The sequence below is a fragment of the Tauraco erythrolophus genome, chromosome 8 (genome assembly GCF_009769465.1).
Source record: "Tauraco erythrolophus isolate bTauEry1 chromosome 8, bTauEry1.pri, whole genome shotgun sequence".
In the NCBI taxonomy this organism is placed as follows: domain Eukaryota; kingdom Metazoa; phylum Chordata; class Aves; order Musophagiformes; family Musophagidae; genus Tauraco; species Tauraco erythrolophus.
Window position 1 is genome coordinate 24,880,688 of NC_141472.1, and position 25,797 is coordinate 24,906,484.

Consider the following 25,797-nt stretch of genomic DNA (forward strand, 5'->3'; position numbering starts at 1 on the left):
TCCTAATGCAGCCCATGGTGTTGGTGGCCGCCTCTGCTGCAAGTGAGGATTTTTGGCTTATATTCAACTTGTTGACAACCAGGTTTCCGGGATTATTTATTCCCTCACCTTTACTTGGATCGAGGTGAGGCTGGCTGCCCTGTTGTTCCTTGGATTATCTTTCTTCTTCTATCTTAAATATAGGAGTGACACTTGCTTTCTTCAGATGCTCAGGAACACACAGTGACCTTTCAAAGATAATAGAGAGTTGCCTTGCAATGACATTGGTCAGGTCCTTCAGCACTTGTGGCTGCATCCCATCAGGTCTCATGAACGTTTGCTGGTTAGTAGAGCTGCTTTTGTCCCATTTGATTGGGTGGATTCCATCTATTCCTAGCAGTCCTTAGTCCTCCAAGAGGGTCCCATGGTTGTAAAAGCCACCACCCTCTTGCCAACTCCAGCCATGCAACCAGTTGTTGACCCACAGGATCCCTCCAGTCCTCCTCAAGCTGATTTTCCTCAGTGACAGGACCGAGCAGAAAACCTCCTGGACCCCCATGCCCTTGACCCTCGCCCTCAGAGCCATGTAGATATTTGAGATAGCAGCAGTAAGAAACCCAAGATGTATATGAAGAAAAAGAGTGCCATATGTTAGTCATGCTCTTCCCCACTTGGAGTGTGGATTCCTATTTCTCTAAGTCAGATTCAATAAGTGTAACGGAAGAGCCAGTAAAATGCACCATGTGTATTTGCCATGCACACATGGTGAAACAGGCACTGTTGTCCTGGAGAATGCTTTGAGCAAGGTCTGGCTCTCCAGGCTTCCCAGAGCTTAACAGCAGTATTCCGTGCTCGCATAGCAAATGGTTCTCACTGGCGTGTTGTGTAACACGCACGCAGGGAGATGTACAGATATGGGCTCAAATAACATGTCTGCATGATTGTGCCTATAATTTTAAAAAAGTATGAGTCATCTACTGCCTGCAAGATCGGATGTTGCTTTTTCTAAAAACTTCTGCTTGACCATGAAGAAAAAGAATTGCTTGCAAATGATTTGCATTGATACACAGCACTGAATTAATTCAAATACCACCCTAGCACAGCCTGCAACATAAGACCACAGGAACCACCATGCCGGAGCAGACCAAAGGTCACGATAGCCTGGTGTCCTGTCTCCAAATGCAGCCAGCACCAGATGCTTCAGAGGAAAGTGTAGCACCTCTATAAGGAGTGTAATGGAGTAGTTTTCCCATGAGAAAAGATATCCCCCTAACTCTGTCCTTTATAGTGTACGTCTTGTGCTACTGTACGTTGGGAGTGTTCATTGGCTTGGAATTCTTTTTTATCACAACTACTTATGTAGTAGAAAATTAACAGAAAATTTTTACCTGTTGACATAAACAATAATTTTACTTTTTAGCCTGGTAATCCATTTTTCTCCCAGACAACTGTCTTTGCAGCCACGAGTTCTCCAGGAGAACTTTATTAGCCACTAAAAAAAGGTATCGATTCTTAAAACTTTCTAAAATCTACTGTAAGAATACTTTATCTTTGCTCTATGGATGTGGTGTAATTCAAATTGGAAGCAAAACGATCTTCAAAGATTGCAGAACATATTCTGATCAGTTTGCATTATCGCAACTGATAGAATAATAGAAATATCTATTAAAAAAAAAGCCCCTGTCCTGATAGCATGGAGGTGTGCAGAGAATCTCGTTCCCATGGAAATTCCATATTCTGCATAAATACTTCTAGTGTTTAGAGCCTGGTTCATTAGCAGTCCATGGGCAAAGAGGAGATATTTAATCCATCATTCCATAATAGTGAATCATCATCTGAATTTAAAATTCAAGTGGGTAGAAGGCTTTTTGCATTATTATACCCTGCTCAAGACTGGAGCTTTAATGTCTTATAGAGATGGTCCTATATCTAATTGTCCCAGGCTGGTTCAGTGTGGATATGTTAGTGTTGTTCCCGTGTATCATATTAGTGTCTCTCCTGTATATACACGAGCACGTTTTTCTTAGCTTTTTCCAGCCTGTATCATCCGATTAATTGCTTCACACGCTACGTTCTTCGTAATGAGCGTGGGCAACAAGGACAGTATGCTGGCAAACTTTTCTGCTCTGGAAAGAAAGTCCATCACTCCTGCAGTGTACCGGTTCAGTGCCGTGAAATAATCCCTGCCTCTTGTTTTACCCTTCCCTTGGGGTACCTGCTCCACTGAATGACCCCACTGTGCTCGGTGCATTGAGATTTTGAAACTAGCTGCTAACTACTGTGGATGCATTTCCTGACCTTACTGGTGGGAATTGAACCAAAGTCTCTCAAGTGCTGTAGGATCCAATTAATATGCATCTTATTCCAGGAAAGACTCATTACTTTATAGATATTTATATAAGGGGTATGTCTGCTATAGTGGTTAATAACTATGAATAAAGTTTCGTTTCTGATAGAGGAATAAAGCTTTTGTTTAGATATGGATTTTTAGTTTTATTAAAAAATTAGAAAGTATGATTATGATAATTGGGTTAGAGTTCCAAATGGTCACACAAAGTTTTTATTCTTGCCTTGAGTACTAGCTGGAATTGCCTCTCCTTCCTCACCTAAAATGTAAAAGAGGAGCAGAGAGGAACTAATTTAAGAATTAATTCAGATTGTCAGCAAAGGATCCAGATAGACTGTGCTGGATATGGAAAACTTCTGTTCTGCAAGAAAGTGAAATGAGGAACGGGTGACAAGGTTCTGAAATAATAAGTACAAACGGAGTCCTGTCATTTTTAAAGTGAGGAAAGTTTTAGTGCAGTCACAAAGGCTAGTTATTAATCTGGTCTCCCCCATCTTCTAGGAAGTGTGAATGTTTATTTAGATCCTTTTAAAAATTAGGCTGGCACACAGCTTTTACTGAGGTTAAAATTTTTTGGCAATGCTATGAGGTCTTCAGTCACGGAAGGCATGAGCCTACTCCTGCTTCTGCTGCCAAAGGAGCAAATCCCAGTGGCCAGACACACCAGGCACCTGTGGGAACTCCCTGTTGGGTTCAGCTCAACAGGTAGAAATGACAAAATAATAGCAACGCTTCTAAGCTGGGTGGTTCCAAAGCACTTTTGGAGGCTCGAGATTTTTGCACAACCAAATTCTAATGTTTATTCATGCTGTATGTAATACTTCAGTCCTGTTCTTCTCAAACCAATAGAACTGAGATACTGTAAATTGATTAAATATGCTTTTACTGTTACATTTTAACACAGATATAACTTATTGTAACAGTTTAGCGTGAATATAACTTCTATTAAGATTTCTATGAAGTTCAATTTTACTGAGCTACCTCTGTAGAAAACAGTAAGAATCAGAGCTATTGCAAAGGTGGGGAGCAGTCCAGCAGCATATATTGGCAGGGCCATGAGTTACCAACAGTGTCATTCTGCTGCAATTACACGAGTTCATTTACCACTGTGTGAAAGACATGTTTTTGGCCGCTTCAGAGGACAGTGGTAATTCTTCCCTGTCTCATTCCGCAGTCCAGAGAAGCAGGAGGAGTCCCAGGATGTTGTGTGCAGTTTTGCCTCATCTTTATCCTTGTGAAGCGTCGTGGCCCACATACAAAGATGATGCGGAAAGTCACGAGGTGCTCCATGGCAGCTGTGAGCATACATGTCAAGGTATGGAAGATGGGAACCTCCGTATGCATTTTAATGTTCATTTTAGAATGACAATTACTCTATCTATCTCTCTACAGCCCTTAGAGTTCTCTGAAGGAGGGAGCACTTAGGAAGAAGAAAACAAGATAGGGAATAACTGAATGTTTAATGGTGATTTTTATTTAAAAAACATGTATGTCTTAAAAAGAAATCTTTGGAGTAACATGATGTTACAGCGCATGCTTTAATGTGGTAAAGAACTATTGGTTTTGTAGGCAGAAGTTAGTTGTGTGCTTTGGAAGTGAGGCTTGGGGCACTGTACATCTGTGTGTATGATAAAAGTCAGCAGTGCTGCGTTTTTGGCAGGCTGTGTTGATCGTAAATAGATGTTCTGGGGATGACTGTCCCAGGGGTGCTGTGTCTTTTACTGAGACATTGTGCCAACCTAGGCTACTGAAGACTTTCTTTTCTTCACAGTCTCCTCCTGTTCTTGCTTGGCTATATTCCAGTTTGTGCTGAAACCTTTTCCTACCTCTGTCCATGCTAATCCACAGCAGTAATGAGAGTAAATGGGAACGGGTCAGATCACTTGTGATAGCTGCATGGTGGCGAAGTTGTGGATAACCCCTTTCCTACTCATCCCAATACACACACACACACCCCCTATGCTTGTATGCCCACGGGACACTCCATGGGGGTAAGTGTCAAGACTCACTTAAGAACCGTCACAGGGTTGAATGAACAGATATTGCAGTCAGTACCAGCAAAGCTACCTGGTTTATAACTTTATGTTATCCATGCTCAGCTATCAGAAAGTTATAGCTACATGTTGTGAGGTAGCAACATAAGAACATAGAAATGGTCCTATTGGGTTGGGTTAAGACTCCTCTAGTCCAGTGTCTTGCTTCTGACAGTAGATGCCCAGTCAGACAAAGGCAGTATGTTGCTAGCGCTTGTGCTCCTCAGCCTCCAACAGTTTTTGGCTCGGGATATTTCTGGCTGCTTGTGGTTAGACTTGTGCATTGTCTCTGAGTTGTCTTTTCTAAGCCAAGTTGTCCTCACATAGCCAGTTCTTTGCAAGATGTGCATTACCCTTGTTGACCTTTTCTGGTTTGACCATACCCTTTTTGAAATGAGACCAGAGATGCAGATCTATTCAAAATGTGGATGAACCATAGATTTATTCAAAGACACAGTGTTTGCTTCAGTTTTATTTCTATTCCTAAAATTCGTAGCAGTTTACTTGCTGCCTTAACTAATAATGAGCACTGACCTAATTCTTCCATGGATCTATCGTATATTCTTATTACTGAATTACAATTATCAGTCAAAACCTGTTCACTCATATTTGAAGTTAAGACTTTTCCCCATGTCACTGACAAGTCAGTCAGTCTTACTTTATTCATGAATTTCATCTACTGTTTTGCTGACCAGCCATGCAGCCTTGTAAGGTTCTCCTCGCAGTCCTTGGCAGTCAGTCTTTGTCCTCAACACTCTATTTTTTGTAAATGCAGAACCATGTTTTGCTTGAGTGTAGGCAGTATAGAAGGTATTTAGAGGAAATATGTTGTTCTTGTGTACAACCTTTTCTTCATACATGTCAAATCACCCTGAGCTAGGGTCAGTCACAGCCCACACTTTACAGGTGACAAACTGCGGGGTGGGATTTGCCACGTTCATTCACTAAGTGAGTGAAAGATCTTTCTTTCCATGGCTAGTGAGTACCCATCTGGTGGCTGGATGTCACCTGGCGTTTACACTGTAGGATTATGTGTTTGTTTAAAAAGCAGTCTTGGATATTTTCTATATGGAAGTACTGTTTCAATCTTTTCTGTAACACTTATTTCTAGCACTTCCAATCATTTTGGTTAGTTGAGGATGACATCACTCGTTTGACAATAACAAATTGGAGGCTGTCCTGGGAGTACGACAAAAACCCATCTATGGAAAGGAGGGGGAATTTCACCCCTAGGTGTTCAAAGTTGATTAGATCTCATTACCGAGTGCCTTAAGTCAAATGATTTGAAGTTCTGCATGTTTCAGTTTTTCCATACCCTGAAATTTTGTGTCACAAAACCCACTAGATTCGTGTAGGGACTAATACTCCCTCTACAGAGAGTGAAGCCTTAAAGGGACACAATATTTGAATTATCTTTCCGTCTCTAGTGCTAGTTATCAGCGAGCTTATATGCAGCAGCATGGCTTGCCTTCCCCCATCATCTCTTTTACAAGAATTCATAGAGGATTTCAGTTTGCAGTGTTGTCAATTTGGCACCTTTTGCCGAGTACTAAATTCACCTTAAAAAAACATGTCTACACATTAAGGGTTCTATTCATGAATGACTAACACCTCATTTGCACTTGAATTTCATTCAGGTTAAATGGAAACACTGTGCAATGCTGTGGAATTTACACAAATTTGATATCCTTGAATACAGATTGCTGGTAATGAAACTGACACTTTGTTGTGCATATTAAAGATGCCCAGAAGCCAAAAGAGGATGGAGAATAAGAGAAAAAAGGATCAGAGCAGGCCTGAATGAGCAAAGTACCCTTACAGAGGAGTGGGAAAGGGAAAGAGGAAATCAAAACAATTTTGTAAAGCGTAGGCGTTCCCTACAGCTCAGCCCCAGGAGCAAGTAAAGCTTAGGCTTTTGATGCTTGCTGTATCTGCTCAGAGACCCGAGGTTTTCACCCACCTAGGCAGTGACATTTGTGTGGGAATCGTACTCATCTAAACAGAATCTCCCGCTTCTCATTTGAATTTTGTCTTCCCAGACATTTGTTGAAGGAGTTTTCTCCTACCAAGCTTTCTAAGGCTTCTCCTTTCTTGTGCCTTAGTGTTTTTAGGGGTGTGGGAGAAGGAGAATGCATGAGGGTGAAATTTGGAATGTGACTCAAAACCTGACTTTATTTTTTTGGGTCATTTGGGTATTTGAAGCGCTACGACTTTTCTGCTGAAAATGTGGAGCAGGGGGACCATTGCACGAGGTTTTTCTCACGAAATTGTCTTCTTTTCCTTGAATCATATGACACCAAGCACAGTTGCTCACGCATCTATGATGTGGACCCATATGTGTGACAGGAATATGAATAGTAATAACTACACAATCTTGTTCTGAACTTTCTGCCTAGTAGCAATTAGATGCATGTGATCTGGAGGAAATTATTTTAGGAGATACTGTGAAATCCCATTATTACATTCCGCACAACCTCTTGTGAAAGCATTTGTCAATAGCCTGTAGAAGGCTAAAGCCTGGTCACTTGCAAGAATGGGGACCACTTCTTATGATTTTTAAGGTCAATAGTGATCCTATGCTCAAGCTGCAGAAGCTCTCTCCAGTGGCACCTTCCTGTGTACTCAAATGTACTTTTGGAGAACAGCAAGCTTCAGGTACACTTGTGCTACTAGATAGAGATCCTGGCTAAAAATTCAGAAGCTTCATGATACTGACTGTTAAGTTTTTCTGGTGATTGTAAGTATCTGAAATCATGCTTAATTCGCTGGAAAGAGCTAGTCACTGGTGATTGTTATTCAAATTGAACTTCCTTGCACTATGTAGAAGTCTTAACATCTCAGACACCAGTGCTAAGTTTGTCCTCACAGGCACAAATATAAACTAAAAAAAGAGAAATCAGGGAAATGTTTAAGAATCTTTTTACTCCCTTGAACATTTATCCTCTGTCTTTGCTCTACACCAGGTCTTTTTTCCATGATACACAATACATCCAATTTTCTCTCTTCACTGGTTAACACATCTGAGATTTATTGTGTGGGAAGAAAAAAAAAATAATCTGCTATTTGAATACCAAATCACTATAGACAAAGTCTAGGCTCTAGTATCTACTCAGGGGACAGGTACTTTCTCCACCTTTCAGAGGTCAGCAATCAACGGTGTGAGTTTATGGAGTATAAACGATTATGTATAAGAAATCTTCCTTTTTTGTTTAAATTTCCCTGCAGAAATTGATCTGGGTTGCAACTTTAATTTCAACAAGGCTGCTTGGAAAAGCAAATCTGAAAAAGAGGCTGTCATAAGCTGCATATCATTATTACAAATTCATATGAGTAAGGTCTGGGTTTGGATGTCTGGCTGCTATAGCTGCAATAATACCAAAGTGAGTTGTACTCTATGGAGGAAACATGTCAGGCACATAATCCTATTCTTCTTTTGAAGTTTCTTTCTTCAGGAATATTAAATAAATAGACTGTAAACTGTTGAAGTTACCACGCACTATTGAGCAGCACCCTATAAGGAAAACAAGCACTGAAGAACCTATACATGACCCTAGAAATCTCTACAAGTCACTTTCTAAACAACCCTGAAACCTTTGGCTCAGTTGCATTAAAAACAGAAGAATAAGAAGAATAACAGGAGAGCACGTCAATACATAAAATTTTCATTTTTTTTTCCCCAAACAGAATGTGTTTGTGTTCTGGCAATCCTATCATGGTTACCAGCGTGTTAATATTTTAAAAGTAACAACTTGTTAAGCTATTCAGACCTGAGGATCCTATGGTGGGGAGTTTTAAGTTTCACATTACCTTCCTCTATCAAGGCAAAGAACAATAATCAGCCAAAGCCCAGGTTATCAGCTTCCTCTGTTACAGTGTGTAGTGTGATTTCGTTCCATGGTGATGCGGCGTTGCAATGATTTATATCAAAGCAAGCAAACTTCAAGCTGAAACTGCAAAAAATGTAGGGAAGGTCAGTGATAGGAACTGCTAAAATGTTGCAGCTTCTCTGAAGCTGCAAAGAACCCCAGTATGAACACTACAAAGCCGAGAACATTTCCCTAGTCTTTGATTTCTTATTTTTGAAAGGTTGTAATGGAGCCAGCAGGTAACCTAAGACAATCAGGAAATGTTTTAACAGAGATGCCATATATCTGATTTTCTCCTGTAGCTTTATGCTATCCACACATTCCTTTTCTTTGTGAAAAGACAGAAAGCGTTGCAAATAAAATTAAGGTCTCTAGAGGATAATAATGTAAGAAAGTGATTATGATGTGTAGCAATTATCTACCTGTCTACAGTCATAGGCAGATATTAACGACAATGGAAAATGCAGTCAACGATAATATTAGATGAAAAAAGTACAGCAACCTAGATGGTAAAAATCTGTCTGGAACTATTCAGTACTTTGTTAATTAGCAGACAGCCATAACACAGGTGGCAGAAAAAGACCTGCTCTTTTTCTCCTTATTTTACCATGCCTGAAAAATGGGATGAGCAAAAGTATTGTCCAGCTACCTGATCCTCTTAGATGAATTTTGTTCTTGAAAAGTTGCACGTTCATGCCTAAGGACCAGAGTGACGCTTATTGCTGTGGGTTAAAACAGACACAAGAACTAAAGCATTTTCTAAGGGTAGTTTCATGATATGGGGTTCTCATTTCCAGTCTTTGTCTTAACCAAATGAAAGTAGCAAAATTTGGTGTCTTTTACACCTTGCCTCGGTTTCCACCTTTTCTATGATTTACTACTCAGTCATTCTCTTTGAAGCTTAATTTTCAAGGCAATATCTCCAAAACTCCCCTGACATAGTCTTGTAGGAGGTATCTGAAGCTTGATGAAGCCTCAGTTTTCTCTCTTGACTAGCTGATCCATTTCAGAGCTATCATCTATTAACTTTTTTCCCTCTGAAATTATTCACTTTTAAACATCTTTCTCTCTGAACCAGCCACCAGACACTCAAGGGCCCAAGAAGTAGCAGTAAGCTGCTTTTTCTCATTCTAATATCACTATCTGTGTGGTGTAAAAATCAGGTAGTGGAGAGGGGTTAGACAGTGGAGGACACCTTCTTCATGTGCCCTAAAAATCTTCTTTTTACCAGAAAATGAAGTGAGACTATGGCACATAGTTATTGATACACACCTTAGCTAACTGAGTTTGTGCTTAACAGTAAACTTTTTTACAGTGATTCCACCGTAATCAGGATTTTATACTAGAACTAGGTAACTGAACAGATTTTGTCAGTAATGAGTACACGAATTTTAAGATTCACTTTCCACCAACAACTCTTTTCACATGTTCTCAAGAGGGCTAAGAAGAACTGAGTTGCCAATTTCACCTTTTTTTTTTCATTCAAAAGCATAAAAGAGAATTTTGTTGAACCCTTTAACAAAACACATTCTTAAGACCAGGTATTGTGATTATTGGAAACTGAGGCTGTTTTTGAAAACTGAAATGATAGTTCTGAGTTATCTAATGATACACTTTAGTAATAGTTTCTTTTTATTCCCTAAGAATCTCAGTATTTATGTCTATTCAGTCTTTTAAATGACATGATAACTTCTTGAAACTCTGTTTTTAAAACACAAGTGGGCTTTTTTCATGCCTTTTATCCTCTGTGGAGTCATTTGACTTACAGGATTCCTATTAGTGTGACTTCTTGTATCTTCAATATACACTGTTTCTACCAAGTTTCAAGCAATTGGTCCTGTCAATATTATTTCAGGGTTTGTTGGTTTCAGGAAACAGAGTCATCACTGCAAGACCGTTATTGGTATGTTCATTAGGAGAAATAAATGTGCTTTACTTCTCTATTTAAATTCCTTTGTGATGAGCCTGTCAGCATGGTATGTGCAGAACAGCATCAGAGCACTAAAATAATCATAGGGAAAAATAGCTGTATCACCTTTGTCCTTTCTTGCAATAGTGTTGCTGCAAACACTAGAAAGGCAGAGTATGGGAAATACTGCTCACGCTGTAGCATCGCAGCTGTCAGCAGAGCGGCATGAGAGTTCCTGGGAGAACCGGGACACAGCTGGGCTGGAAACGCTGGGCTTCAGCTTGCAATGGTCCTGCCTACAACCACTGTGGAAAAGAACTAGCCCAGCTCAAAATCCATCAGCCTGTTTTTAAAAGCCAGTGGGAGCAGGTGAGAGCAGGCCAGGAGTCACCACTGAAAGGAGATGTGAAAAGGCAACAAAGCCCACGTAGGCAGATGAAGAGTTTCCAAAGGAGCCATCCAACAGCAGCATGAGAAGCACAATTACCATCTCCTGACACTTCTAACTAGAGAGACGTGGAGCAGATAATGAGGAGATATTTTTAATGTTATTGAAATACATCAAGATAGGAAGGATACGCCGGGAAAATAACAATCCTCATGCTTCTTTGTCCCCTTCGAGGTGGTCGACATTCCTAGGAAGGAGGATGCTGGTGAGTTGGGGAAAGGGCAAGTGAAACCTGACGTTCCTCCCCAGAGGAAAGAAAAGCAGAAGCCAGTGCCACTGCTGGTCTCCCTGTGGTCCTGTCAGCTCCCACCCATGGCAAACACCTGCTGAGGAAAGCAGGACCTTCTGGGAGCAGCGTACGCTCTGGGCAGCCCACCGGCCGATCGTTGAGGTGATGGGAACATATGAGGGTTTTAATCACCTCTCATAACAACCCAGCTGCCAAAGGCAAGCGAGGGGACGTGAACGTGGTTCTTCTCCACCCAGCATTGTTGTGAAACGAACTGTTGACTTCCATGCCAATAGAGCCAAAACCAACAGACTCGGTTTAAAAATGTAGTTCTAAGGCGTAATAGCATATTTGTTTTTTGTTTTTTTAATAGCACAGCTAGGAAAGTTGATCCTTTATGGAATACTTTGCTAAAATGAAAAGCGCGTCAGTATTTTTCTTCCAAATAAATACATATTTGAAATTCATCAAACAGGATCCTTGGAAAAATAATTATGGAAATAGATATTAGCTGAGCCCAAATCAAACTACCCCTTGTTTACCTGCATTAGAAAAGGATGATTAATGGTAATGAACGTGTTACATTACTCATTTGTCAAAAAAGATCAATAATGTTAAATACCCCAGGAATGTCACAAAGCTGTCCCCAATGCTGTGCAAGTTTTATGAACAATTCTAGTGGAAAACTGTCTATGGAAGGGGCCACCTTTCCACATGCAGAAATCTGCCTATTGCTCTCCCGTCTCCTCACTTTGGTGCTCAGGAATGACCCCTGTTAATAGAAGGGGGGAAATAAATCTAGAAAATAAGGATGGTAAATTTTTTTTTGCTTTAGTTTGGCTATTTTGCAATTCAGATCATCTCACGGGAGCAGGTATGGATACAATTAGGCAAAATGTTAATCCCCAAAAGGGGGGGTAGGGGAGGACGAGTGAGTTCATCAGTGGTGCTACCGAGCAGTGGAGGGGGCTGGGAGTCCATGCTGGCGGGGCCGTCGCCGCTGCCAGCCCCACTGCCGCTGGAGGAGAGTACAATGGAGCCCAGAAGGAGAGGCCAGAGCACTGCTTGCGGCAACACTCCCTCCCCTTAGCTGTTCTGTAATTAGTTCACAGGTTTTCTGTTTCTGCATGATGCAATGCAAATTCCTGGAGGCAGCGGTACCTGCCGTGAAGGACCAATTAGTGGTCATCTCGGGAGAACCCATGCAGTTGTATCCAGTTGTCACTGAGTCAGATCCAGGGGTAGTTTAAATCATTTGCAGGGATTGCTTTTTCCATAAGTCTTGAGATATCAGGAAACAGTGATGCAATAGAGCGAACTTAGTAGTTTAAAACCAAATACTTAAAATTCATAGTAATTAAATGAACTTTGACAAGTACTCTTATGGAAAACCTTTTTAGAGTTAGAATGATACTCATATTCTGTAGATGCAAGGAGGACAGACTCCCTTAGTTTGTATAGAGGAGTGGGATCCAGACTCGTATCATCTTCCTGATTTTTCACTGATTCCCCCTCTGATTGTGAGCGAGTTAATTTAACCTTCCCTTGGCTCACTTTTCTCACCTACAAATTATGTACATTGTTATTTAAGTACCTCAGAGAGACATTTCAAGTTTTAATTATTGTTTGTAAAATGCTTTGGGTTACTTGGATCAAAGTGTGATTTATTGTTCAGTAACATATATTACTGTGCGATAGGCGTGTGCACACACCTGCACGCTGCGAATGGGGTGGCAGCAAATACGCCCATTTGTACTTTGTTACCTGTTCATATAAGATGGGCCGCTAAGATTCATTTTCTTTAGTTTCCTTTCTAACAAGTTTGATCAAAGGCGTTTTGATTTTTCTCAACCTTGACTTTAATACCTATTGTAGTGCATTTTTATGTGAAAAAGACCTCATCATATGAAGGGAAAGGATGACTAATACTCTGAATTGGACCCCTCTATATTTTTTTTGTCAAGCTTTTATTCTGTATGAACACAAACGTATGCATACCGTATTTGCTTAAGGGCATCTTAGGATATGAGGTCTGAGTTCTAGGTTGTGATTTTAGGAGACTATGCTAATAGTGAGAATCCCATCCAAAGACATGGTGACAAACTCTCATCCCACGCACCAAGACCCAGGAAGCTGGAAACGCACAGGAACCTGGGACCGTGCAGGAAGGGCAAATAAACGCATCTAACGGGATTTGCTTTAACTAATCCCTGTGAGTAAGACCCAGCAGACTGGAACAAGCCAGGGATTGTATCTATATTCTCAGAGAGATAGTTTGCCAGTAGGAGTGTCTCCCAGCTGAGTATTCAGGATCTGAATTAATCAACTTTGTTTACATTTTCTTAATATGAGCAGATTTCTCTGCAAGTTGTTTCAACTACAGGTATTATTCCATACATTGGGAAGGCCAATCAGATCAAGCAAGAAAGCCTTAAGATTCACTGCAGTACAAACCCACTCTTCCAAAGGTACCTGGAAAGCTTGAACCAGCCAAACAAATGTGTGTTATCACCAGTAACATCATTCAGGTCCACCTTATGTGCTTTCACTTTGATTTCTTTCCATCTCTGTCCTGTCCATTGGCAGGTTTATTCTCTGTGATGCTCCTTCTGAGCCCACTCCTTTGTTACTGAGGAGCCATTGAGAGAGAGAGAGAGGAGGATGATCCTATGTTTTTAGCTCCTAAAAGAGAAAAAAAAAAAAAGCTGTCAGAGATGTGCAGATTAGAAGGGCAGGGCAGACTGCAAGGGTGGAAAACATACAGCACAAACCCGCCTGGAGGAGGCAAACAAGGGATTGCTAAGAGGTAAATCTGCAGGAGAAAAGCCCAGGGCTTAGGGAAGCTGTGCAAAGCCAAGGAATGGGGGAAAGAAGACCATGGTACTGCAGGTGGATTTGACTTCAGCCACCTTCAGACACCAAGCATCAAGTTAAGAAAAGGAAAAATAATGCTAAACTCCAAGGGTGCAAATATAGACTTTTAACAAAATTAAGTGGTGATAACATGGCAAGACAGGAAAGCTCTGGAGAGGCCACAGAGACCTGAGTTGGTGCTTGCTACAGCTGCAGTGCAATGATCTCCCCCTGAGTCATACCCCTATATGTTGGAGTATATAAAGTCTGTAGCAGTATAATTATAGCAACGAGAAATCAAAGTAATAACTTTTGTTACGAGGAATTAGATCAACTTCATGATTTTGACAGAACTTTAACTGAATGGATGACCTGTACTAAAAAAAAAAAAAAAGAAAAAAAAGGGGGAAAAAAAAAGAAAAAAGAAAAATTAAAAAAGAAAAACAAAAAAAAAATGCTGGATGGTGTCTACCACAAGATGGATTTGAACTTAAGCACAGTTTCTTATAGATGAATTTCAATCACCATTTATTTATTGAAATATATATGTGTAAGTATGGAAGATGTACCCCAATGTGCCCCCCAGTACATTTATAAATATCTGTCTCTTTTGTAAAACATACAAAACTAAATGATTAACAGTGGGTTGAAACAAAGCTGACACTGGTAAATTAGAATAGTAATTCACTATGTTTTAAGACTTGAACTGAATTCCTGCAGAAGGAGCTAATTCATTATATGGAAAAAAGGAAAAGTTGCTCAGGACAGCAGCGAAGTCTGTAATAATCTGTTTTCTCTTTCTTTCCTGTCTCCAAGGTTTCACTTTTCCATGTGACCCTAAAGAGTGGACACAAAAGACATGTATTTGCTTGAAAGGTGAGAAATAAAATATATGTCTTGACTTCAAGTGACTTCACAAGACACTGGCTCTTGGGTCTGATTTTCTGGCCTGTCTACATATGGCTCTCTCTCAGTTCCTCTGCTATTGTGTTCAGTGTCACTTTTGCTGAAGGTAAGTGGCTGAAATGTCACTTTAACCAAACATCTTCAGATTTTGGAGGCAGGCCTGAACCTGAAAAGAGATTGATTCTCATGGGAAGATCCTGCTGCTGGGCAGGGAGATGTAAATCACAGCTGGTTTCCAAAATCAGTGAAAAAATATTTTTTTTCAAAATTGTATAGGGAGGAGGCTAGGTTCTGACAGGCTAAGGAATCCAGCTTTACCAGGGCATGGGGCTGCACCTGGATACCTACAGGAGAAGTCCTGTTGCTGGTACCCATCTGAGGGTAAAGCTGTCTCGACCTTTCTTCTCACCAGCCCCTTCCCAAAGTGTCCTTCATGTCTCTCGGTCCCCACTAGCATTATATAACAATTCTCATTATTATTATCTCTTATTTTAAGCTTCTAATTGCTTTTAGTTTCCATGGGATGAATTTTCCCATGGGCAGCAAGGAAGCCATTCTGCACACCTAGTAATAGACCTAATAGCCTCGCGGTCACAAGCCCTGGTCCTCATGGGGGACTTCAACCACCCTGACATCTGTTGGAGAGACAATACAGCAGGGCACAGGCAGTCCAGGAGGTTCCTGGAATGCGTGGATGACAACTTCCTCCTGCAGATGATAGAGGAGCCGACAAGGAGGGGTGCCATGCTCGACCTTGTGCTCACCAACAGGGAGGGACTGGTGGGTGAGGTGAAACTTAAGGACAGCCTTGGCTGCAGTGACCACGACACAGTGGAGTTCAAGATCCATGGGGCAGCAAGGAAACCATTCAGCAAGCTCTGTACCCTAGACTTCAAGAAGGCGGACTTCGGCCTCTTGAAGCACCTGATGGGCAAAGTGCCGTGGGAGGTGGCCCTGGAGGGACAAGGGGCCCAGGAAAGTTGGTCCACATTCAAGGAGCACCTTCTCCAAGCTCAGCAGAGGTGCATCCCGATGAAGAACAAGTCGGGCAAAAAGACCAGGAGGCCGGCGTGGATGAGCAAGGAGCTCCTGGACCAACTGAAAATGAAGAGGTTAGCCTACAGAGGGTGGAAGCGGAGACAGATAGCCTGGGAGGAATACAGAGAAGCTGTAAGAGTGACCAGGGATCAAGTGAGGAAGGCTAAAGCCCTGAAGGAATTGAATTTGGCAAGGGATATAAAAAGCAACAAGAAATGCTTCTATAGGTATGTAGGGGACAAAAGGAAGTCCAAAGAGAATGTAGGCCCCCTCCGGAAGGATACTGGTGCTCTAGTTACCCGGGACATAGAGAAGGCTGAGGTACTTAATGAATTTTTTGCCTCAGTCTTCAATGGTAAAGCCTCTTGTCTTACCACCCAAGCTGTGGAAAGAACTAGCAGGGACTGTGAGGATGAACCACCGCCCACTGTACTTGAAGACCAGGTTCGAGAACATCTGAGGAACTTGAAGGTGCACAAGTCCATGGGACCTGATGAGATCCATCCGCGGGTCCTGAAGGAACTGGCGGATGAAGTTGCCAAGCCACTGGCTATTGTATTCGAGAAGTCGTGGCGGTCTGGCGAGGTCCCCGATGACTGGAAGAGAGGGAACATAACCCCCATTTTTAAAAAGGGGAACAAGGAGGACCCGGGCAACTACAGACCGGTCAGCCTCACCTCTGTGCCTGGCAAGGTCATGGAGCAGATTCTCCTGGGAACCATGCTAAGGCACATGGAGAGCAAGGAGGTGGTGGGTGACAGCCAACATGGCTTCACCAAAGGCAGATCGTGCCTGACCAACTTGGTGGCCTTTTACGATGGGGTGACAGCATCGGTGGACAAGGGTCGACCAATGGATGTCATCTACCTGGACTTGTGCAAAGCTTTTGACACTGTCCCGCACGACATTCTTCTCTCTAAATTAGAGAGTCATGGGTTTGATGGATGGACCACTCGGTGGATAAGGAATTGGCTCAATGGCCGCACTCAGAGAGTAGTGGTCAACGGCTCAATGTCCAAGTGGAGACCGGTCACGAGTGGCGTCCCTCAGGGGTCCGTGTTGGGCCCGGCCCTCTTCAACATCTTTGTCGGTGACGTGGACAGTGGCATGGAGTGCACCCTCAGCAAGTTCGCCGATGACACCAAGCTGTGTGGTGCCGTTGACACACTGGAAGGGAGGGATGCCATCCAGAGGGACCTTGACAGGCTGGAGAGGTGGGCCCGTACCAACCTCATGAAGTTTAACCAGGCCAAATGCAAGGTCCTACATCTGGGTCGTGGCAATCCCAGGCATAAATACAGACTGGGTGGTGATTGGATCGAGAGCAGCCCTGAGGAGAAGGACTTGGGAGTACTGGTGGACGAGAAGCTCAATATGAGCCGGCAATGTGCTCTTGCGGCCCAGAAGGCCAACCGCGTCCTGGGCTGCATCAAGAGGAGTGTGGCCAGCAGGTCGAGGGAGGTGATTCTCCCCCTCTACTCTGTCCTTGTGAGACCTCACTTGGAGTACTGCGTCCAGTTCTGGAGCCCCCAACATAAGAAGGACATGGACCAGTTGGAGAGGGTCCAGAGGAGGGCCACGAAGATGATAAGAGGGCTGGAGCACCTTTCCTATGAGGACAGGCTGAAAGAGTTGGGGCTGTTCAGCCTGGAGAAGAGGAGGCTCCGGGGTGACCTTATAGCGGTCTTCCAGTACCTCAAGGGGGCCTACAGGAAAGATGGGGAGAGGCTGTTCAGGAGGGCCAGTTATGATAGGACAAGGGGTAATGGTTTTAAAATAGAGGGAGGTAGGTTCAGGTTGGATATTAGGAAAAAATTTTTTACTATGAGAGTGGTAGAACACTGGAACAGGTTGCCCAGAGAGGTGGTGGATGCTCCATCCCTGGAGACGTTCAAGGCCAGGTTGGACAAGGCCCTGAGCAACCTGATCTAGTTGGAGATATCCCTGTTCCTTGCAGGGGGGTTGGACTAGATGACCTTCGAAGGTCCCTTCCAGCCCTAACCATTCTATGATTCTATGATTCTATGATTCTAATGCTGAACTGTGGTCACTGAAGACAATCCCCGATTACACCAGGACCCACATACAGAAGAGAAACTGCCCCGAGTGTGGCTCCCTGCCATTCTCCACTGTTTCAGTGAGCCCAGTTCAGCATTAGGAAGCCATTCTGCATTTAGGAAGGTGGGTGCAAAATTTGGGGGGGGGGGGGGGAGATGGACTTGGAAATACTGAGGTGATATAGAAATCTAATGTTCGAGAGAAGAATCAGAGGGATGCAGAAGACAACTCTTTTAGCGTGTCAGGAGATACAAGGCATCAGGACAAGTGAGGAGACAGGAAAGCACGGGGAAACACAAGGTCACTGGTGATCACCTGGGTCCTGGGGACCAGCTGTGACTGCAAGTGGCCATATGTAGCATCCACACAGCTGCTGTTATGGTCTGAGTAGGAACCAGTGGTGGACGAGACTGGATCTCTGGGCCCTCTCCAGGGACTGAGACCTGCATCCCCCTGTGGCCAGGACATGGCCAGCGGAGAGTGGAGTATACCATATATACACACCAAAGACAGTGACCAGTACCCACACCTCCTCTTGGCCTGCTCTTCAGTTTATATTATAGCTCCTTTTCTACACTTTGCCCACTTAAAGCAGTCATTACTCTTTTTTTATCTCCTAACAATACAGACAATTTCACCTTCTGCATTTTATATGGTACTGTCAGTACCCTCTAATATTTTTGATTTCAAGAGCTTTTTCTGAACCTTTTAATTTCCAAGACTAGAAATCTTATTCAGATAGTAATTCACCCTGCTTTAAAAGTCTCTACCTGTATATTCACTGCTGTGATCCAAAGTATCTCATTCTTGTATCTCTTCCTAAATCTTCCTTCAGAGTTCAGTTTTGTACTTTTACCAACAGCCATTTGCTTTAATAGAAATTTTTAATGTGCTGAAGAATAATTTGAATATTCCTTTTTTTTTTTTCTTCAAAGGATGCTGGATAGATTTGCTATGGAATGATTCTAAGAGAATACGTAAGAGCACGCTAACATCATCTGATACTTGTCGAACCAACCATCTTCCCCCATCTCTCATGCTAGAAATCCAAGCCCAAAGGTAAGTGTCCTCTGAGATGATGATAATTTCCAGTATGCACGTTTAGAGGAAAGTAGTTTTTTCTCTTCTATCAAGGATAGCCTGAAGAACTGAAAACGTGTTCTCCATTATTTTTTTAACTTACTGGTAGTGCTTCCTCTCATTTACCCTTATACACGCATGCATACACACAAACACACATATCCATATCCTTATGTGAAGAAAGAAAGAACTGTATTAAAAGCCTTAATGGTACTGAGGAAGCAGTCACCTGTTACTCTGCTCTGACAATTTCTGCTGTCTAGTGAACTTGAGTTATTGTGATGATTGATCACTACTGCTTTAATCCTTACACTTTATTCAGCTTCTGTATCTTATATTTATAGCTTCCTGTAATGAATATTTATCTTTTCATCTTATTTACATAATGGAAGTGTTTTTAACATGAAAAGTAGTTACGAAAATAAGGTAATGATTGCTCCTTGTATCATCCTTGATATCTGTTACTTTTTTTTTTTCAAGTGGTTGACCAAAACTGGGCCCATTTCACCTATGTGTAGAAATTGGAGCCATGAGGGTGAATCACGTTAAGGTCAGCTACTAATGGCGGTTTCCCAGGGATGACTTCTGCTCTAGACATTAAAACAACCTCAGCTGAGGCTGAAGGTCGTTGCCTAAAGTCCCTGAGATGTGGTGTTGCCAATGACAAAACTGCTGGAGGATGTCCTCTGCCGGCGACGTCTTGCTCGGACATTCCCCACTTCCTTTGGCTGCTTGTTCTCACCCCACCAGGGCAGCTCATTGCTCCCTTGGCTGCTCTGAAGGAATGATTTGAAGGGCTGCTCTGCAAACTAGATCACTGAAATGAGCCAGGCAGAAGGGCTGAGTGGTTTGGTGGTGTCACCGGGTCCTTTCACTAGTCCAGTTTCATGAGCAGGAGCAAAATGGGCAGCAGCAGAAGGGGGAGGACCCAGCAGCTGGGGGTGTGCAGTGGCAAGCTCTTCCCCACGAGAGAAAATGGCTTTGCTACTGAAGGAAACATATCATTAGGTACAGACTGAATAATAATAATAATAATAATAATAATAATAATAATAATAATAATAATAATAATAATAATAATAATAGAAGAAAGGTCAGGATCTTCACTATTATTAAACGATCATGATAATTGCTTTATCTGGGCCTTGGGGTCAGTTCAGGGCCGTGCCTAACTTTCCACCTCTTGTTTTGCACTGAATTAACTGGGATCTACTCACTCAGTAGTTACCATGTCCTTCCCTCCCCTAGTTACAATATTTGTATATACAGTAGTAGTTACTCAGATGATTTAGTTTTCCTGTCCTTTCCATTGGAGGAGTGACAGTAGGAGAGGAGGAGGTAATAGCGGATTTGATCTTCAAATTGAACTCTGCAGTACAGGAGATGTTGCAATGCTTGGTTGATAGCAGAGCCTGAAGTGCAGGACAACAACTCAATCTTTGCCCCTGAAATGTTATTAGCCTTCTTTACTCCTCCTTCCAAAATAAAACACAAAATAAATAAAGCTTCCAGCATCAGTAAACTTCCTGCTGTTTGAACTGGCAGGCAGCCAACTCATTTGGACTGTTCTCCCCACTGGTATAAAACACCCAGGCAAGCAGGAAAAAAAAAAGGCAAGGAGGCCCCTGTGACTGCATGTAAAAGAATGCCTTGCCAATTTTCTGATTTGAAGAATATAATAAGAAATCTTGGACTCGGTGTTTAAAAATAAGCTCGCTCACACTTTCTTATAACCCTTTAATTTTCTGGTTTTGAGCATTTATCACTTAAAACCATGCAATTGTCCATCTGAATGAGTGAAGAAACAAAATCCCGTACTACCTCGTTCCTCATTTGAAGTTTTAGCTGGGATTCAGGAAAATAGAGAGAAAAAAAACCTCTGTACATAGATGCAGTACTTTTCTGGGAATTTAGTCCTGGAGACCAGTGGCATGTGTGTGGGTTCTCTGGTGAGTGCTGAGGTCCCATGGCCGAATTAACCAATTGCACATGCAGTGGTCTGAGCTGCATTTTCTGTGTGGTTCCTGCTCGGTCACTTATAGGTATTTACGACTTGGTTATGGAAACATCCAGGTTCTGCCCCACATTTTATAGGTATTCAGAAAAGGCAGGCCCTGCAGAAGGACTGTTTTTACAAAGGATTTTTTCCGAATACTGATTTTTATGTGAGGATTGTTGATAACTGGTAACGATTAAAAAGCATCTGATGAAAGTGATGAAAACATCTACCTAGGAGGTTTGCCCAGTGTCAGCTAACTTGAGACTTGAACCCAGGTTACTGTCTGTACATTTCAGTCTGTGTTTCTGGATTTACACAGGTGAAATGTTGACCTATAAGAATATGGAACAAACCACTACAGCTTTAAGCTGCAGAGGTTTATCAAAAAAAAAAAAAAAAAAAAGGCAGAAACAAAGGCAAGCAGATGGCTAAAGATGAAGGTCACATCAGATTGAGAAGTTTGTCAAAATGTGATGACATAGGTAATCTGTAAACTGTTATTGCACCTAGCTGGAGGTGCTGAAAAACATTTTGAAATTACAAAAAACACTGGAGTCACCAGCACACAGGCAGGAATGATAGCCTGGAGTGGTTCTGCTCTATGGATGAATGCCAGATGTGGAAAGCGACATATCTGGAATTAATGATATTAAACATGCTTTTCTTTTATGCTCAATAATAACTCTATTATGATTGATACAAACCGCAGACACTTTATCTAGTACAAATGGAATCGTCTGTCATTGACTATATTAAATCATCAATTTCTGCATGATGAGGATCGTTTAGGGTAACTAATCATCTGTCTCGTTCTGAAGTCTTTAAGGCTGATCAGATAACGTTTTGAATACTGCCTGAGCAACCATGACAATCTAACCCTTCCATGTAAGGATTGAGAGGGGCCCATTATGCCGTCAAAGCCTGTGGAAATATCACAGCTCTTTCTCTACATAATACCCTGCTGTAAATAAATCACTCTCCACCGCAAACTTTATTGATCACAAGCACTTCCATGCTTGTGTCTAGTGAAGTCTCTACAGAATAAAATGCTGCTTTATATTTTGTCTTGTCAAAATATTAAACGGCTCTGTCAAGCGGAGTCAGGCTAGCAGTGATGGTGTAATTCTGCTGTAGCCCTTCTCATTCCCTCTTTCTATCTCAGCTGCCAAGCTTACAAAGCAGGATTTTTTTTTATAAACTTTCCAATTATAGTCTCGTAAGATTATGAAGCCTTAAGATAAAGTGTCCTAATTTAGAGCAGTAGAGTACTGAACCACTAGACGAGAGCCTGTTAGATAAAACATTTCTCACAAGGAAAAGATAACCTGGCTTATTTATATACACAACATTAATGGGCAATAAGAGATAGCCTGGAATATCTCTATTATTTTACCAACTGAGATAGGAGAGAAATATTTGAATTAATTCAAGCTCAAAGTGTTTATTATTCACAGACAAAAACTATCTCTTAATTATGAGACAAATGTACCAAAGGAGGAAACTGAGAAACTCCAGGTTAGCACAATGCTTTGCATTTTCATGCCCTATCGTTAGTTTGTAATTCTGTAAATAAGATAACGTATCTGCAGTGATACAGAAGCACCATCACAGTTTAAGGTGGGGGGGGCGGGGGGGGGGTGGCACTGCTGCTGCCTCTGACTTCAGCTCGTGTTGTGTTTGTCACTGTATGGTCTCACTTTGACACTGCTTAGCCACACAGAGCACTGCCCTTTCCTAACACCCTGCAAATCTCCTGGGAGAAAACCTGGGGTCTTGCAGAGCATTGCTTAGAACAGCCCGAGCAGATCATAAGGAGGTTCGGGACCGTCCTTAGGAAGAAGCTGGAGCACTTTCAGGGCTGCTCAACGTTGTAATAGTATTCACCACCTCAGGACTGCAGAATCTTAAGCTCTGTCGTGCATTCCCATATGCTTCCCACTCCAGGAAAGGCAGAGTAAGAGCCAAGAGTGGTGGCACAAAGCTCTAACCCGCGCTGAAAATAAGACTGAAACACAGAAACAAGGAGCTGACAGTGACTTCCTGACTTCTGGGCTTCTCAGGGAATCAGGGAAAATCTGGTCTCAAAATCACCATGTTTTATTCCCTTCCCTATTTGATTTTCATGCAGGCAGAGTTTCTGTTCATGAAGCATAAATGTAGAGTTCACAGCCAACCTTCTTTCTTTGGGTCTTTTTTTTTTCCCTGTGACAAATCAAGATCCATATTAGGTGAGAGAACAGCGGAGAGACCATCCGCAGGGAAAGACGGGCAATTGTGAAAAGAGGTCGAGAACAGAATAGGGAAGAAGGAGCGGCAGAGCCGGGGGTCAGTGGAGGGACAGAGGCCGTGAGTTGGAGGTGGACCCACTCATCCCACACGTAAGCTCCTTTCACTGAGGCAGCGGGGAGCAATCTCTGCTAAAAGCACCTACCGCAAGGAAGTCCTGACTCTTCCTGTGCCTTGCAGACATGACTGAAACAGACATAGTTGGTTTCAAAACAAAAGCTGGCCATGTGCACTTACTGATGCGATGGGCACTGGACAGTGAGGGCTCATGAGCAGGACAGTGCTGGTTGTCCCCTGTAGTGACAGATGCACAATCAGGTTCCCCAAACTGCACGTACAATCACCCCAAAGAGTTCCTTCACGTGATTCCGATCAAATAAATTTACTTTTAAATCTATTTTAGCCAATAAGCATTCCCATAACCTAATGTTGCCTTGGGCAATAATTGAGCCAAGTTACTCTGCAGGAGTTTTTAGATGTCCTAAAATGGTCTTACATTTCTCTCTTGTCCTACCTCTTTCTGCTCCGCAAATTGGTCCCGTCCAGAAGGGACTGCAATGATTTCAAATAATTCACTTCATCTTCTCATTCTTTATTACAATTATTGTTGTCCAATCAGGGGAAAAGTCACGAGCCTCCTACAGCAGTAATGATAAGAGTTAATGACAGGAACAGAAACTGTGAAGAAGCAGTCGTTTAGTCAAAACATTCTTTAAATCTTTTTGAATAACAAAATATTTTTTGAATTCTTTTTTTACAGAATGCTTACATACATAGAAAGCTGCGAAATTCCGTGATTTCTTCATTAGTAACCACTATCGGTCTGAATTAAAGAAAAAGAAAAGTGAAGGGCATCAGTAGTTTAATGCTGTATCTGTTCTCAATGCTTTAATCATCTGAAGAAATTGCACTTTTCTCTCTTCATGGCTTTTGCCCTTGGAAGCTGAGAGCTTCTGCCACTTAGTTCGTAAGCAAGGTGTTTGTATAGTTTAATTAGTTTTAAAGTCTTTTTCATTTTGACTTTTTTTGTCAATATTGAGGAGATTTTTTGGTTTATTTTGTTGTCTTCATGTACTACCTCATTAGTGAGCTTATGGAAGGAAGATCCCAGGCAGTGTAACACCCAAAGCACATTGAGACTGGTCTTATGCCTTCCTTGCTGTAAGTGGCTCTCCCAAGCCTGTGATTGAAGATCAGCCAAAATATGTTCCAAAAAAACCCATCTCTTCCTCAATGAGCCTGCAAGAATTCAGGAAATATTCAGCCTTCAACTAGGAAGTGAAACACTAGATTGCTCATACCCTAACTTTGTATGTTCACGTTTTGTTTACATTCTTAAGAAATTACGATCCTGTGGAATACCATTGCGAACCTTCTCTTTACGCAGTTTTGACCAATTACAGTCTTCCAATAAACGTTTTTTTAGAGCTCGATTTAAAAAGGAATGGGCTTTAAAAATAAGAATGGTTTGCAGTTATGGAGAAGTATAAAACACATCCGTAACTAACATACTGATCTACCTGTTTGCAGACGTTCTAATACAGTTCTAAGTCATAATTGCAAATTCATAGTGATAGATCTAATAAGAAGGAAAGAGCAGTGTTATCATTATTTAAAATGACCATTTTTATACGTATAAAAATCATTAATAAGCTGTGGAGTTTGCAGGAAATCCAAACAGAACCTTTTCTTTTTGCAAACAGAGTCAGTGTAGTTAAGAAAATGCGCTGTGACTGTCTTCAAGTTTGAACTAAACTGCACTGTTCAGAAAAATTGGATTAAAAAAAGGGAAAATAAAAAGATATTCCTCAAACCTGGTAACTGTTAGTGACAAGACAGTCCATAGTTACACCAGAGATTACTCTGGTCTCAAAGGACTGCTTTTCATGGCTGAACCCCTTCAGGATCAGACTCCTTGAATAAGATAAACAGCTACTTTACTTAAAACATGCTTCCATGAAGTAGTTTGCTGTCCTTTAACTTTCATTGCTTTTGTGTGCATGGTTGGTAGTCGGAGGAAAGGAGAGAGGAGGAGGGAGAGAGAGAGAGAGAGAACAGTTCCCCCAAGAGTTACGTGGTTTGGTCAAAAGCTCCAGATCCTGAAATATCTTTGCATGCTAACATCTGAAACAGGTGGTTCTGGGCTCATTTTGTGAGCTTAAGTTGCTGTGTGTCGACCTTATGCTCCTGAGCCTTCTCAGATGTGTAGCCAGGAGGGATCTGTCTGACTATGTGTGATTTTTATGTATCTTTCAGCTAAATCAGAGATCCTAATGCAAAATGCACTCAGGGACAGCACAGAAAATTGTGACACTCCCTATAGGACTTTTCCACCATAAACCAATAAATGGATTACACTGATCTGTGTAGTTTTTTCATCTGTGACCACTAAAATGTGGATAAAGTCTTCATTTTAATATTTAATAATAATCTTCATTTAATCAGCCATCCGAGCATAATTTATTGGAAACCTCGTAGACTATTGTGAATGGAGATTTTCTGTGCCAGTTACTAAGGGCTGGGAATAGGTCGGTACCTAAGAAAACAAAATGAAATCCGCATCAATGGAATGCAGAAAACTGGAGATGTAAACAGAGAGGAGGGGGTGGGGAATGCAAATAGCAATAGTGGGTAGAAGTGAGGGTATTGCTTCACGTTTAATGAGTGACTGTGTTAAGGAGCCCAGTCATCTCCTCTGGCCAATCATTAACTGCTAGGAAATGTCCTCCCATTAGCTCTTATTGCTTAACAACAAGTTACTAATAT